This window comes from Felis catus, chromosome A1 (assembly GCF_018350175.1).
Source record: "Felis catus isolate Fca126 chromosome A1, F.catus_Fca126_mat1.0, whole genome shotgun sequence".
Lineage (NCBI taxonomy): Eukaryota > Metazoa > Chordata > Mammalia > Carnivora > Felidae > Felis > Felis catus.
In genome coordinates this window covers 203,678,438-203,694,721 of record NC_058368.1, presented here as the reverse complement: position 1 = coordinate 203,694,721, position 16,284 = coordinate 203,678,438, and the positions used below count along the sequence as shown (strand labels likewise).

Below are 16,284 nucleotides of genomic sequence, written 5' to 3'. Positions count from 1 at the left end.
GTGATTTTAGAGCTTTGGCCAAAAAAAAAAAAAAAAAAAAAAAGGTGTGATTTAATCGTGCAGAAAGGGTTAGCAAGACTCCTGCTCTCAAGACCTAATTGCTGAGTAAGCATAAATAAGATAAAGCCATATCACTATGAGATAAAGCACCTAGAACTATAAAAAGTAGAACATTTAAAGAAGTTGAGACTTCAGAATGGAAAAAAAAAATTATCTTCCACAGTACACGGTGTGTATGTGAAGGACTTCATCAGGGAAGTAGCATGTGAGCTGGGTCATGGGGTTGTTTTGGAGATTAAATGAATTAATAAATACACAGTGCTTAGGGCAATATCTCATATGTTGTAAGTGTTGATAATCATTACATTATTATTATTATTGAAAGATATATAGGACTTGAACATTTACAGTGATGAAAAACATTTTATGTACATGACAAAATTTTAAGCTGTTTATAAGGTGTATGGAGTGAAAACTGAGCTTAGAGACTAAAAGTTCAAGAAATGTTCAGAAATTGGAAAATAGTTCACATTCACTAGGTTTCAATAATGTTGGACAGGTATGATAGGCACAACAGAGGAAGAGTTTTGGAAAGCAAGTTAAGCATTAGTATTTTATTTTGGTTGTAATTGAAGCCATTGTTGGCTTTCTTCCTTCCTTCCTTCCTTCCTTCCTTCCTTCCTTCCCTCCTTCCTTCCTCCCCTCTTCCCTTCCGCCCCTCCTCCCCCCTTCCCTTTTCTTCCTTTCCCTTTCCTGCCCTCTTTTTCCACAGACAGAAAAGCAAAAGCTGTACATCTTTGTGCAAAATCTAGGGGTAGGGAATGGCAGGAGCTAGACAGAGACGTTAAGAAGTGATCACATGGACAGAAGAAGAACATGTTGTCCAAAGTAGTTAGGCAACAATCCTTGATGTCACCGAGAGGGTGAGAAAGATGGAAATTAGATTTAGCAGTTTGTACTAAAGTGATCTTTGAAAGAGTAGTTTCACAGATTGATGAAGGCTGAAGCCAGATTGTAAGGGATTAACAATGGCTTTGTATTACAAGTATTACAAGTACAGTGTATTTAGAAAAAGTTGATCATTGAAAGTAAAAGTAAGGAGTGATTTGATGATAATAGCTTGAAAAGGTAGCAGACCTGGGCTTAGAATTTTTAGGCCTACCACTATTTTCAGGTTGAGCCAGGAGGAGAGAGGTAAAAGATAAGCATGAGCACACAGGAGTGATGAGATTATGTTGAAAATACATCATCGAAAGTATAAGGATTTTTTTTTTCTAGGAAAAATGTCTAGAGGAGACAGGAAGAAAAGAGAATAAAGGTATACGTATAAGAGTTGGCACCGAGGAGACATTTTGTTCTCCAACGGGTAGAAGGAGGAAAGGACAATAAGTGAAGACAAAGTAATAATAAAGAAATGTTTGTGGAGGGGAAGGGATTTGAAGAAATTCATGCAGCCATCTTATCAGAAAGTGGGAGGCAAGGCCATCCAGAAGGCACAAATGTAGTAGAGCTGAGGCGATTGAAATTGCTTTGAAATTAATTCTGTGGTAAGTGTGTTAGGAAGGTTCATTAGCTTTCTATTGCTATGTAACAGTTACCACAAGCCAGGAAGAGAGCTCTCAGCAGGAACCGTGATCTTGAACTTCTGGCTTTCAAAACTGTAAGAAATAAATTCTGTTGTTTCAGTCACCCAAGTCTATATTATAGTATCCTAAAAAGACCAATACAATGAGAGTCAGATTTCTCACTCTGGGAGCAGGGGTTACAAATATGGAAGGGAAAAAAGCTGGCATTAATCCTGTGTATTGGACTGGAATTGGAGATGTGGTGTGTCATATAGAGATGGATAGAAAAATAGATATAAATGTAGTTGGATATTCTTACATATATTCCTCAAATTATGTCTACTGGGAGGCTCGAGTGGTGAAATACCAATAGTCATGAGTACACAGATACTAGTTTCTAAATATAATTCTTACCTATAATGAACAAAGGCTTCTTGGAGAAATGCTTGCTTCCAGGGCTGGGGCAAGCAAAGTACAAGATTAACATGGAAAATCTTATGTCAAAAAGTGAGGAATTGCTCAGAAAATGATATAGACAGAAGCAGTGTAAAGAAGCCCCCGTGAGCCAAATATCGGAATGACATGAGGATCGAAAGAATGCTAGTAATGGACTATAATCCACAGAATAAAATAGGAAGCCATTTGTCTATATAAATCCAAATAAACAAATGCATAAATAAATGGGGAGAAGAGAAAACTCTTTGTTACAATGGAACGTCCACTAATAAATGTAGGTGGAATGATGGAATTAAGAATCATCATTTGGCAACCATCATACTGACAGTTCAGTTACAAAATATCAACAGATGCTAAAACTAGTGGGTGAAAAGTTGACGAGGAATGTAATATTGACTTAGCCTCAACGATTTGTTTATTACAAAGGGAAAAAGCTTTAGAGTGGAGAGACTTGTGGAACATCACCTCTGTCAAGGGGCAAATCAAACCAATGTGCCATCTAGTAGGATGGTAAGGAGCATCCTGCATCACTTCTGTACTGTTTCTGCCCAAAACATGTAACCTGGAAACATCAGACAAACCCCAAATTTGGGGCATTCTACAAAATGATTACTTTTAATTTTTGAAAGTGTCAAGGTCATAAATATCAAGGAGAGTCAAGTATTTCAATTAAAAGAGAAAAAAAAGACATTGCTAGATGCAGTGTATGGCCCCGGGTTGGATAATGTTCCCATAGAGAATGTTATTAAGGCAATTGCTGAAATCTTAATGGGATCTGTGGATTATAGCAATGTATTAATTGTATCAATGATGTAATGTATCAATGTATCAATACATTTCCTGATTTTTAAGGTCCTATTGTGTTCATGTAGGCAAGTGCTCTGTTTGTGAGAACTGCACACTAAAGTATTCTAGAGTTATGCGGCATGATGTTTCCAGCTTACTCTCAAATCACTCAGAAAAAAATGTTCTTGGACTGTAGTTCCCAATTTTCTGTGAAAATTTTAAAATATTAAAAAAAAAAGTACATAAAACCCTGGGCGTATGCTTAACGAATGCATGTAGTTGAAGAGGAAACCTTTCCTGAGAAAATTCTAATCAAAAGAAATCTGATGTAGCAAAATTTCTGTTATATAATACAGACAAAAATCTTACCAGGGATAAGGCAGACCACAATATAATGCTAAAAGACAGCATTCACAAGGAATCCCTAACAATTCTGAAGGTACGTGTGTCTGAAAACACAACTATCAAGTACACGCGACTAGTATCACAAAGAGAAATTTTTGCTTTCTCAGTTATAGTGGAATATTAAGTATACACTTTGTGTTTCAGAGAGCAAAAGACAATACAGATTTGAACTATACAATTAGCTGAATTTAATGGATATTTATTTTATTTTTTAATATTTATTTTTGAGAGAGAGAGAGAGAAAGAGAGCGAGCAGGCGAGGGGCAGAGAGAGGAGACACAGAATCTGAAGCAGACTCCAGGCTCTGAGCTGTCAGCACAGAGCCCGATGTGGGGCTTGAACTCACGCGCTGTGAGATCATGACCTGAGCCAAAGTCAGGTGCTTAACTGACTGAGCCACCCAGGTGCCCCTAATTTTAATGGATATTTACAATGAACATTTATAGAAGTCTGAACTTTCAAGTTAGAGAATTTACATTATTTCAAACATATATGGAAACTTTAAAAAAAAATTGACACTTTGTAAGCTGCAAAATGGGCTCAATAATCACAAATAAAAGTATTATGTTGATCACGTTTTGTAACAGTGTTATATAAAATGGAATTAATAACCAAACCAGTAATATAATCTCCAATGGACACAGTTGTAAATGCTTCATCTTTCAGTGGATATTTAGAAGGGAACAGCAGTGTCAAAATCTATAGGATGTAACTGAGAGTGCTTACAGATTAATTTATAGCTTCAAAAAGCATACATTAAGAAGAAAACATTTCAAAATTTAATAGCTATTCTTGAATTTAAGAACTAAGAGGGGCGCCTGGGTGGCACAGTCGGTTAAGCGTCCGACTTCAGCCAGGTCACGATCTCGCAGTCCGTGAGTTCGAGCCCCGCGTCGGGCTCTGGGCTGATGGCTCAGAGCCTGGAGCCTGTTTCCGATTCTGTGTCTCCCTCTCTCTCTGCCCCTCCCCCGTTCATGCTCTGTCTTTCTCTGTCCCAAAAATAAATAAACGTTGAAAAAAGAACTAAGAAATATCTAATAGAGTAAGCCCCAATTTATCAAAATAATGAAAATTATAGACCTATGTTAGTGAAATACAAAGCACCAAAAATAACAGAATAATCAAGAGGTAGTTCTTTAAATTTATTGGTAAAATATATTTGCTATACAAGAATGATGAAGAAATAATAAAAAAAAAAAAACCCTAAGCATTGTTAGGAATGAAAAGAGGAAAATTCCAGACCAAAGAGACTGAACAAATAAGTGAATTCTGTGGAAAACCTTACAGAAAATTTTACCAAAACAGGCAATTCTCTAAGCAATACATAATGTTCTAATGTAACGAATACAACCCCATTAAAGTAATCAAATCAGTTGTTTTCAAACCTGTTACCAAGAACTATCTACCCAGGGTGTTTTAGACATACATAGGTGAGATAGTCCCTTGTCTCTGTTCCAGAGAATGGAAAAGCAGAGGGAAGCTCTCTAAGCTCATTTTCTGTGGCTATAGTACATACTTCCTCAAAAGATTCCTCGTTTTTCCCTTCACTCCTTGCCCAAGCTCACATCTCTGTCTTTTAATTTGTAATCCGTGTCCTAAAGCCTGAATTCTCATATTAAAAATGACCTGGCCAGTTGCAATTTTCTTTCCAGCGAAGCAACATTAATTGAGTGATCTGCTGCATCGCAGGCCCTGTGATAGTCTTTGGAATGAAAAGACATCTACAAAGCAGATTGGCTGCTAGCTAGTTGCAGTGAAAGCCTCAGTCTTGGGTGAAAATACAGTTGACAACTCACAAACTCCGAAATCATGAAGTCATCTCTATGTGTTCCTTCTTGCCTTTTCCCAAATATTTTGGACTCTTTTGTAGACATAGCTTTAAACACAAAACAAATGACAAAGACCCATGAGATAAACAGTGGCAAACTTACTGCAGCTGTGTAGCGTGAAGCAGCAACGTAATCCAGTGAAAAAGCATGATTATAATTTAAGTGACCAGGTTTATACATGCAGTTTTGCTACTGAGTTACCTGAGGCAAATCACTTGGCCTCTCTGTGCTTCAGTGTAAACAGAGCTGTTACTACGTCTCCTTTTGGTTTTGCAGTAAAATTAGATAATTGATTTGAAATCCTTTTGCAGAGTGTAATATAGAGTGAGGTTACCATTATCATCTTCAGCATCATTAATGTACATTGTGTATATCATTAATGTGCATTGGGTATATTATATATGTACATAACATTGTATACATATATAGTATGTAACAGTATATAACATCGTATTTAAGCAGAGGATATTTCTACTTTAAAAATGAATTTGGGGACAGGTTTTGCATGCAAGATGGGCATAACTTTGCAAGGAAAAGAATTTTGGGGGGAAGTATCATATCTTTTCTAGTTTGCTTGTTTTATGGTCTATAATGCAAAACATGGGTGGCCTTCGAACGTTTAACTGCAATTAACATATATTGTGACCCAATAAACACACACTCATATATCTGTATCTATCCCTATCCCTATCCCTATCCCTATATATATATATATATATATATATATATATATATATATATATATATATATATATTTGTCAGTACTTCATATGATGTATAAATAAAAGGTCTCCTAAAACAATATTTACCTTTTCTATAGTGGGTGCAGTCTGGTATTTTCTGTTCTACTTTACTATATTCCATTTAATTCCATTTCATTTGTAAAAGCTACATTTCACAACCTTAGCATGAAAACTGGTGTTTAAATATATCATTTCTCATATCCATATCTTTTTTGAAGACAACTCCAATGAAAACAACCTATTAATGCTAATGGGATGGGGCCAAGCAAAAGCCAAATATTTCTTCTGTTGGATTCCAGAACAACAAGTACTAAAAATTTATGTTCTGTAGTTGAAGAGTTATGATTGTGCTGCATCCAGACTTTTAAAATTGCAGAACAGAAAGTTGGTTAAAAAAAAAAAAAGCCACTAGACCTTCCTGTTTCCTTCCAGTGACCTTTAGTAGGAAGAATGACGGAAGGGAATTCTTAAGGATAGGCTCTCAAGTAGGATGGGAGGAGGTTCTACTCTGTTATATTTTAGAGTGTGAGCTTATTAAGTCCAGCTGAGATTTTTGGACTATCATCTCTGTCTTTTTTAAAAAAAGGGAAATTACCAGCAAAAATTACAAGTAGGCAATTCAAAGCTGGGATACTTCCACATTTTTTCTCAGTCACCTTAATCATTAGTATATACAAGTGGTGAAACCCATAATCGTTCATAATAGCACAAAATATTAACTTTTTATAAAGTGAGAGGCCTTCATTTGCTTACATAGAATTAACTTTTTTATTGTAGATTAAAGTTTGAAAGTAATTTTAACATATATTGAGCCAGAAAGCAGTAAAATCTGCTTTTTAAAAATCTTGAGGAACCACAGTATAATTATACAAAATTATCAAATAATTGAAATGAGAGGTACTTACCCTTCTCTCTTAGAAAAAAAAAAGGCCTTTATAAAATGCCTTAGAAGACTTGCGTGGAGAATTTTTGGGGGATCATGATAATGCACAATTATTTTCCTTTTTCTGTGCTAAAAACCATGCTTTTTATTTTGCCCATGGTTTTCTCCTGGCAACAGTCTCATGCCATAGGTAACAGGTGGGAAAGCCTTGGCTTTGATAATCAGGGGTCGGTCTGTGATGCAAACGCTAGCCTGCCTCTCTGAAACCTGAGCCCTTGACTTCAGGGTACACCCGTTTTTCAGAAACACGGGCAGTAGGGTAGCAAGTGAGTCCCAAATACGGTCGCAGACATTTCCCCTGAGTCGTAGACCCGCAGCAGATGAGCGGGCATCTACTTCGACGTGTCCTGAACTGCACACCTCATCTTCTCATACGTGCTCACCCCCACCCTTCCGAAAGTGAGTCTGACCCCCTGGCAATCAATCTCCTGTTTCTTCTTCTCCATGAACAGCCTCCCTCAGTGGACCTAAGCCAGCAACCTGCGAGACCCCCTTGATCTTCTTCTCTCTACCACCATGTTCATTTCACTCACACCCAATTGCCCACTGAATCATACTGGCCACCTTGGTCGTCCTGCACTCCTTCCACTTTTCTCAAGACTAGCTGTCATTACCTGGTCAAACAGGTGAGTTCTCATCAGTGTGTTCCTGGCTGTTGTTATGTCCGTCTCACTTATTTCTGGTTCCAGGTCTCCTCTGCTCGTATCTATTGTCTACACAGCAGCTAGAGTAATTGTTAGATCTTTCACGTTATCTCTCATCACATCTTTCTTGCTTAAAATCCTTCTGTGGCTCTCCATTTTCCGAAAAAAAGCCTGTGATCCTCAGCCTGACACGCAAAGCCACTTACCCGTAACCTCATCTCTCTCCATTCCCTCACCCCTCTCTGTACCTAGCCTTTCTAAATTACTACCAATTCCTTGAGCAGCTACACTCCCAACTCCAAACTTTTGCTTCTAACTCAGCTTCGAATGCCGTTCTCCAACCCTCTGCTTTAGGGACTCCTTGCAAGTCCTCTTAAGGTCTTGGGCATAGATATAGAAAAGCAATTCTCATATGCATTATCACCTTCCATCTTCCTTACCTGCCTTAGACCAGGACCTCCTATAGGGAAAACCCTATTTCTTACTCATCTTTGCATCTCTGGGGCTCAGTATAATACTTGGCACATAAAAGAGGCAAATAAATATGTTGTGTGAAGCATATAATGCAGGATGTTTTTCATGTTGTGAGCTTCTTCAATACACTAAAAAGTAATGAATGGCTTGAAGAGAGATTAACTTCCAAAACATGTCTAATGTACTTCTAGGACTTTGGATTCAATGAAAATCCCTTATTTTCAAAAGTAAACTTTCTATCCTGCGAAGGGAGATTTGATTTAAAGCTAGAATAATTATCATTAATTAACCTTGTTTTGAGAAATAGGTGGTAAGAGAAGAAAGGCCAAAGGAAAAAGAAACACATTGGACGTTCACGTTCATATCAAGAAAGAAAGGAATCTTTATAGAAGGAGTCTGGCAAGATCTCCACCTAGAAAGGCAGGAAGTAGTAGAACAAACACAAATCAGGAGCTCACAGGACATGAATTAAACTGTGTGTCAGGTGCAGCTGGCTGTAACTCTCATCAGTAACATGGGAATGAAAAAGCTGCCCGTCTAGCTTCACAAGAGGCTGGGATAAGGGGATGAGAAAAATTACACGAGGCCGTTTTGTACCCTACACAGTGCTATCACATATAAGATCTGTGACCATTAGGTTAAAAGATACATTCTTTGGTGGAGCTTTCCTGAACGCTCCCCAGGAATACAGTGTCCCTGGGATAGAGTTTCTCATGTGTCATCTATACCTCTCTCCACTGCAGTGTTAGCTCTCCAGGCATAGGGACGGCACCTTACACCTTCATAGCCCCAGTGCCCCTTGTGCTATCTGGGATACAGTGAGTGCTACATATGTGTTTGCTGAATGATTTATCAAAATTCCCATGAGGTGATTGAAGAGCAGTCATGACAGGTAATCCTTATGGAGGAAAAATTGGGCATGCATTTGGTATTTGGTAGGCCTACAGATATTTTGACTTTTTTTTTTTTTGTTAAAAATTTTTTTAATGTTTATTTATTTTTAACAGAGAGAGAGAGAGAGAGAGAGAGAGAGACAGAGCATGAGCGGGGAGGGGCAGAGAAAGAGGGAGACACAGAATCCGAAGCAGGCTCCAGACTCAGCTGTCAGCACAGAGCTCGACACGGGGCTTGAACTCACAGACCGCGAGATCATGACCTGAGCCGAAGTCGGATGCTTAACTGACTGAGCCACCCAGGCACTCCAGTTTCTTTTTTTTTTTAACCTTTATTTATTTTGAGAGGGAGAGAGAGCATGCACAAGTGGGGGGAGAGGCAGAGAGAGAGGAGAGAGAGATCCCAAGCAGGCTCCGTGCCCACAGCAAAGAGCCTAACATATGTGACCTGAGCCGAAACTCAGAGTTGGACACTTAATCAACAGAGCCACCCAAGCGCTCCTTGACTGTTTTAATTAACAACATTTCAGAGAACTAAAAGGAGAGGAAGACAAATAGTTAAGGGGTAATCAAACTAATGAAAAAACATAAAGTTACTCCAAAGAATTCCCTTTTTTCTGCCTTCAGAACCTGATTATTTATTTTAATGTTTACCAGCGCTTCATCCCCTTTACAATGAAATAGCTCATACTTGTTTTTAAATTAAACTTTTTTTAGGGAAAATTTTATGTTTTATAGAAACATTGCAAAGATGGAGTCCAAAGATATTTTGTATATACCTCACCCTAGATTATGCTTCCCTAATGTTAACATCTGACATAACCAATTTATTTTTTATTTAAAATGAAGTAGAAGGTAATTTCAGCAACTCCTCGGTGGGAGTGATACCCACTGGAAGTGATAGAAGAGAACATTTTAGTTGCAGCGCCAGACTTAGGAATCACTGAGTCAGTCGTAGGTAATTACCCACATAGAAACATCTGAACTTAGAACTTTGTAGAAAAATGAAAACATGTTGAAATGTACAGGCTTATCAATAGGAAAATGTAGAAGTTCACACAGTGGCGATTTGTAAGAGCATTCATTTTATTTTGGCTGAGGATGTGTAGATTTGTACTTCTGTTATGGCACTGCTAATTTCCTTGAGATATAATCATTTGGGTTTATTATAAACTTAAGTATTATCTGGCTTCCTTGCAATACGTGATGTAAAACAACGAATTATCGAAGCAAGAGTCAGTATGTATAAGTAGTCATTTACAGTATATAAAGATAGTAAAATATTTCATATGAAAGAAGTACATAGGGCTATGTGAACAGATTTGTGCTGATTTTTTTCCTTTTAATACACTCCACATATATTCCTTTCCTTTTACTACATTCTTGCTGCATTATACAAGGTATATAATATTACCTATGGGTCTAATACTTAAATATTTTAGGTTAGGCTGCTTCTGGACTCAAGACATATAATTTAATAAAGAAGACCTGCTGAATGTATTCAAATTCTATGGTGCTTTGCCTTTCCTTCTGATACACTTAAAAATATAAAGACGTCAGGTGATGTATTGAATGAACTAGGGTTTTCAAGTGGATGTCAGTATGTGTCACAGGCCTGAGGACAGTATCAGTTGTGTTTTGTACCAAGATATACATCTGCTACTCAAGGGACAGCGGCTGCTTGCCCTGGATTCACTGTATGATCTTGAGTGAGTCACCTCACATTCTTGAACCTCAGTCAACCCATTTGGAGAATTAGGTGAAAGCTAAGCCTTAGTGAGAAACAGATGCTACATCTGAGATGAGTTTTCTTGTGTAAACAAGTAATTCCAAAGTTTAATTCCAAAGAAAGTCACTGTGTGGATGGCCATGATACATCTGAGGTAGACAGTTGGGTTAAGGCTTTGGAGTAAATGTTTCTGAATAGAATTATAGCATCATAATTTTACATTTGGGTTTCTTAAAATCGTTTTATCTATTTTTTATTCCATACTATTTTAAATACACACTCTTGTGATTTTTATATAAAATTTAATGCTTTTGGAGCACTTTTATATGGTAAATTATATATACTTCTAACAGGTCAATTTAGTTGTCAGGGTAGGGAGAAATATAACTCAAAATAGTCCAGTTATTACCTAGTGAAAGTTAAGACCTCTTCTCTTTGGGATAAAAGTTAACAGTCAAGGGATATAAAGACATGTGGTTTTAAAGACAACAGCTAAGTTTGCATTTTGGTTTAATTCCCAGTAGGTTACTTGTCATTTTAGTAAATTCTTACATTCTAAAACACTTTGCTAAAAAGGAGATAGATAACTTAATAAATTGAAAAGAATTCCTCAAAGGAAAGAAAAGTCCTCCAGAGAAATGCTAGTCTAAGTTGTTCGATTGCTTTCTGTCCTCCACAACTGCTGCTTCTGCTGATTGAAATAGCAATGAACATCAAAGTAAGATCTGTGGTTCCAGAAACTCTCCAAGCTTGCTGTAGCTCTAAACTTATATTTCCTGTGTTGACTTCATGTATTGCTGTCATCGGTGCACATTTCAAAGCTTCAGGTTAAATGTGCTGTGGTTTCCTATTGCATAACTTTTTGTATTTTAAAGTGGGAATAAGCAACATGTGAATCAGCAAGCTAATGGATACTGTTGAGAATTCAGTGTTGGCTAGTTTACGATTCTCTGGTTTGTTTTTTGGCGGCTATGGTGTTCTTGCATTTGACATTAGCTAAGGGAGCAGTAGCTTGGCCTTTAAGTGGAAAACAATCCAGGAATTTCAGAGGAGAGGAGCTAAGCAACAAGAGGCCTGGAGCTATTATCTTCTAAAGAGAGATGAAAGGCCTTCCTGTCCCTGTGCTTTTCCCTGTTGCCTGCGCAGAACTCTTTTGACTTCAGCGTGAGAAGGAGCTATCTGTAGTAGAATTTGGCCATGGGTTTCTTTAGTAGCTAAGTCTAATTGAGTGAGACACAGAACAACTGTTGGCTAGAGTATGATTGTCCATGGAAGACCAAGAACGTGATAGGCATATATCTAAGCAGTTAGGGGAGGGGAAATGAGAAAAACACTATATTCAGACTTAGTATGTAGAGAAAATTTCTTATTGGAAACATCCAGTTCACTAAACACCCTGGAAAGCAGTCCAGATGAAAGTAGTGAAAGATTCATTATTTTGACATTTAAAAGTATTTTGAACGAGGGGCCTCTGAGTGGTTCAGTTGGTTGAGTGTCTGCCTCTTCATTTCAGCTCAGGTCATGATCTCTCATTCATGAGATCAAGCCCCCCATTGGGCTCTGTGCTGACAGCACAGAGCCACCTTGGGATTCTCTCTCTCCTTCTTTCTGCCCCTCCCCTGTGCTTTTTCCCTCTCCATCAAAATAAATAAGTAAACATTAAAAATTTTTAGAAAAGTATTTTGAATGAGTTCTCATCATGAGTAATCTTATACCTCCTTTGGGGAAGTTGAATTACAAATATTTTTTGCTCTAAAGTTCTTACGTGAGTGGTGTGAGACCTAAATGCAAAAATATAATATTTATGTATCTTGTTCTTCATATATATACATATGTATAAACATGTTCACATATGTGTATATGTGTATGTATTACACCCTCAAACATACAATGTCTTCCTAGGCTCTTAGGCAAGAGTATTATTTTAAGGCATACCAAGGAAGAACAGCTTTTGCTCCATAAAAGGCCAGGTGCTTTTGCAGGAACTGGAACTCTGACCTTCTTGAATTCTAGAGCTGAAAGTGAGATTGATGAACATAAAGTAGGGTACATCCATGGGAGCTTGTTTGAACTAGACCTATGTGGAAATAATTTGTTCTGTTTCATCTGGTACAGAGTTCAGATCCTATCATTGTTTTGTGTGGTAAGCATGTTTAAGGAATAAGGGAGTTATGCAACAGTAAGAAAAGTTGGGGAGGATAAATGGATGTGCTCATCTTGGCTCTGAAGGGTTAAAAGGTGTGAATCAGTAGTATTACATTTCCATTACTCCACTCCAGTGAATAAAATTGCTCTTCTGAGGCCACCTTCAGTGGGATTGATTTTTATACTTGACCAACATGAAAGCTGAAGAGTGCAAAAAGTTTGTAGAATATATGATTCACAAGGTTTGTTCATGAATTATATTTTACAAAAACAAGTCTTTAGTATACAAGATGTTTATTCATCTATCTCTTGTTTTAAGAGAGGCTGCAAAAAATATCTAAATTTCTACTGGAATTCTTGGCAGAAGCTTAAGATAGTTTCATGTAAGATTTGGAAACATGCCTCCTCAGTTGTATATCTACTTTTGAAGAAAAACTTTTCTGCCTACATGAAGCTCTAAAGTCAACATTTGGTATGTATATTATTTATGCTCGGATGTTCAGAGTATATACAAAACTGAATGTGTAAACTAGAATACATTTTAATTTGATAAAATGCCAATCACAAAGGGGTTGTTGACCTTAAAATAATCAATGAGTTTAATCTGTAAAATGTGACTGAGAAACTCTCTTTTTGTTGTGGTGTGCAATAGCTAAATAGTTGTCTATTTCCAAGTTCTAATATTTTCAACATTGATTTTCATCCTCAGAAACTTTTCTCTGTGGGCGCCTGGGTGGCTCAGTTGTTAAGCATCTGACTTTGGCTCAGGTCATGATCTCACAGTTCGTGAGTTCGGGTCTCACGTCAGATGAGCCTGAGCCCTGCTCCAGGTGAGCTTGTGCCCTGCTTCAGGTGAACATAAGCCCCATTTTGGGTAAGACATAAGTCTCTCCAAAGAAAGGAAGGAAGGAAGGAAGGAAGGAAGGAAGGAAGGAAGGAAGGAAGGAAGGAAGGAAGGAAGGAAGGAAGGAAGGAAAAGGAAAGGAAAGGAAGGAAAGGGAAGGGAAGGGAAGGGAAGGGAAGGGAAGGGAAGGGAAGGGAAGGAGGGAAGAAGGGAAGAAGGGAAAGTAAGGCTTACTATTATCTATTTTTACTATTTTAATGATATTATTAATGTCACAATTAAAAAAATTAACGTTTGTTTTTGAGAGACAGAGACAGAGCATGAGCGAGGAAAGGGCAGAGAGAGAGGGAGACACAGAATCTGAAGCAGGCTCCAGGCTCTGAGCTGTCGGCACAGAGCCCGATGCAGGGTTTCAGCTCACGAACTTTATGAGCTGAAGCCTAACTGACTGAGCCACCAAGGCACCTCTACTAGTTTTCATTAGAATGGGGAATAACGTGTATATCTGAATTGATTTATCTGCTATCTTAAAAACATGCCAGGTTAAAACAAGCCTAAAATAATGGTTATGAATAGGAGTGGGAGAAAACATTGTGGAGCTGAGGGAAGGGAAAGAGATATAAGCAACATTCTCTGGATACATATTGCTCTGTGGATTGCCTTGGAATCATGTAAATATTTTATTATGAAAAAATTAAATGAAAATAATCCTTGGCAATTAAAGGTACGATGAAATTAATGAACTTACTCTGTATCCAGTTGGCACCCAATCTCACAAAGTGGGACTGCTTCATATATCTTAAAAACACATAATTGGACTGCACATATCTAATGTTACTCTATTGCAAAACGATTTGCAAAGTTCTTTTAAAAGCTCTTCTCACTAATAGCATTGTGTTGTTTGTAGAAGCTGTGCCTAAATACAAAATATTTAGTAACAAACAGACGCAGAACAAAAATAATATTTATTTGGCTCAGAAGTCTGCAGAGTTCACCTGATATGTTCTGGCTGGTTCACGAGTATGTGATCAGTTTTAGGTTGGCTAGATGGTTCTGTTGATCTTGGTGGGCTCAATCTGGGAGTTGACTGTTGACTAATCTGAAATGACTTGGCCGAGACAGACAACAGGGTCAGTATGGCCCTATTCTCATGCTTTTCAAGTCTTTTGGCTCCTGGTAGCTCCAGCAGTCTGGCCCAGGCATGTTCTTACAGCAATCAGAGAAGTGTATGAGAGAAAGCAGAAACATGCAAGAATTTTTTCCAGCCTCTCTTTGTTTTATGGTTGTTGAGATTCTGTTGGCCATTGAAAGTCATTGGATGGACCCAGAGTGAGACTGAAAAAAACACTACAAGTTTACCCAGCAAAGTGTATCGATATGAGAGATGGTGAAGAATTGGGCTGTAAATGACAACAATGTACCACAGTAGTGTTGTTCTGAGATTGTTGTGTATGTGATGTAGGATAAAACAAAGATGTTTTATGTTTATGTAATCTAGGGTTTTTAGCATGTGAGAAAGGAGAAATAGATATAATATCAAAGAGATGAATAACTATTGTCCTCAATTTGAATTTGAAGTACAAGTGTAAACTTGAAATGTATTTTAGCTTCAAAACAAACACCAAACCTAGCCCTGTTCCCAAAAAATGTCTACAAAGAATGACCAACTTCTAAGCACCACTAGCATCCATAGGTGGTCTTTAAATAACATTTTTTTTCAGTAAAATAAACCAGGATTCCTTGCATGAATGACTGATTCCAGGAAATGTACAAGATGAGCCTAGAACATGTCATCTCAAATAGTAGGAAAGTTATCAAAGACTACTGGGCCCACATCAAAAAAAGACAATTTGAAGAGGTGCCCTGTCAAAGTTGGAAGATTTTGAGCATAAGAATAGTGATTCCAAACATAATAATGCTTAAATCTACAGAGTGCTTCCTGAGAGAAATTAAAACAAAAACAACACACGCGAAGTATTCTTGATTAAAAAAACAGGACAGCAGGGGCGCCTGGGTGGCTCAGTTGGTTAAGCGTCCAACTTGGCTCAGGTCATGATCTTGTGGTTTGTGAGTTTGAGCCCCACGTTGGGCTCTGTGCTGACAGCTCAGAACCTGGAGCCTGCTTCTGATTCTGTGTCTCCCTCTCTCTCTGCCCCTCCCCTGTTCACGCTCTGTCTCTCAATAATAAATAAACGTTAAAAAAATTAAAAAAAAAAAAAACCAGGACAGGGAAAAATATGAAACAATACCACAGGAATGCAGGCAGCAAAATCCACACTGGAAGATATTATAGGACCAAGAAGTTGGTTTCTTCAAACAAATGCACTGGAAGGAAAAGAACAAGAAGTAAAGACTTGTAGATGAGAGAGATTTGAAGGACATACCCAACAGTTGAACTATATGGGTCTTACTAAGATCCAAATTTAAACAACATATAAAAAATTATAAGAAACCAAGAGAAATTTGAACACCTACTAGATATTTGCTGATTTTTTAGTATTAGTATTTAGTATTGCTAATTTTTTAAAGCAGTGTAATGGTATCTTGGTTGTTAAAAACAAAACTTATATTCAAGATATATGTGCAATATACATAGAATATATGGCATGATGTGATGTTGAAGGTTTCCTTCGTAATAGTCCGGGGTTGGGGGAGTGAAGCAGGATGGGGCTGGACCACGATCGATAGGCTGTGGGTTGACAATTCTTGAAGTTAGGTGATGGAAACATGGGGATTCGTTATACTCTTTTCTCTATTCTTGTTATATGTTTAAATACTTTCTTATTAAAAGATTTTTAAAAGCCTATTCCATTATAATGTTTTCCAAA

The 16,284-nt window shown here is 37.6% G+C and overlaps 1 long non-coding RNA gene across 5 annotated transcripts in view; it reads left to right on the top strand.

Annotated features, from left to right (window-relative positions):
* LOC123380075 overlaps positions 1–16,284 on the top strand; it is a 355,918-nt gene that overhangs the window by 130,115 nt on the left and 209,519 nt on the right. Inside the window, exon 3 of one of the 5 annotated variants that reach the window (XR_006585325.1) lies at positions 7,180–8,778. The exons of the other annotated variants lie outside the window; for them this stretch is intronic. This is a non-coding gene — a long non-coding RNA (uncharacterized LOC123380075). Of the gene's footprint in view, positions 1–7,179; positions 8,779–16,284 lie in introns of those variants that run through there. 5 annotated transcript variants of the gene reach the window in all.